This window comes from Limulus polyphemus, unplaced genomic scaffold (genome assembly GCF_000517525.1).
Source record: "Limulus polyphemus unplaced genomic scaffold, Limulus_polyphemus-2.1.2 Scaffold1365, whole genome shotgun sequence".
Classification (NCBI taxonomy): Eukaryota; Metazoa; Arthropoda; class Merostomata; order Xiphosura; family Limulidae; genus Limulus; species Limulus polyphemus.
The window spans coordinates 52,097-53,018 of NW_013666975.1; the positions used below are offsets into that span (position 1 = coordinate 52,097).

The 922-nt window shown below is 29.3% G+C and overlaps 1 protein-coding gene across 1 annotated transcript in view; it reads left to right on the forward strand.

The window, feature by feature from the left end:
* LOC106463275 (E3 ubiquitin-protein ligase Mdm2-like) overlaps positions 1–922 on the forward strand; it is a 61,293-nt gene that overhangs the window by 48,655 nt on the left and 11,716 nt on the right. The gene's annotated exons all lie outside the window — the stretch shown is intronic.

Here is a 922-nt window from a genome sequence, read left to right on the forward strand (position 1 = left end):
AATATAGAATTATTATTTTTGCTAGAAATTTGAAATGTAGGTGTTCTTTCAGCACCTTAAGGGTGCTTACCAGTCCACATAGGGTTAAAAGAAAATATGGAAATTTAAAGCAGTTTCTCTGCATTGTAGCTCAAAGTTCAAGGTCTATATATTAATCTTAAGATTTTCTTTACTAGAATCATCAATAGAATGTAAATGAAGTTTCAGTAGGCAAAATATAATTATGACTAAGTTGAGAAATAAGTTAAATTACATAAATACTTTTTAACATTATTGTTATCTCCATGTTTTGGCTTCCATGCAGCATTTAAAAGCTGGTCACTTATAGGACAAAGACGTATAAGTACTATATAATAATTAGGTAAAGTTGCTTGTTCAGAATTTTTGTATCATAGTTTCTACTGAAGTATATACAAGAATCATGTACTCATTCATATATTGAAATGACATTAACTCTCTAAAGTGTTAATTAATTGAAATAAATATCTATTAAATTAAAAAAATTTACTTTTAATAGTTAAAGCAATTGATAAAACTGATGAGAAGGATGGAATATGAAAAGCCAGATGAAACCCTAAAATAATGTATGCATATGGCTATCAAGTATGAATTTTGTGAAGCAATCTTTCCACTGAGTTTTATCTTGTGGTTTCAGAATTCATCAGTATTACTCTCCTTTCATTCTATAACAATAGCTTAACTTTTTATAGTAGTTTAAGCTGTTTTACTAGTAGTAACTAATGATTTACTAGTTCAGTTAGAAGAGCCCTACCCAAGTTCAGTTCCAAGCTGTGGAGACTCAAATAAATGGGAATTGCACAGAAACGCTCATGCCTAATTATTATTATTTGCACACACCCTAGAGATAAGGCCTTGTTTGTGAGTAATAATCTGACTTGTTAAAAGTGAGTTAACTTACGAT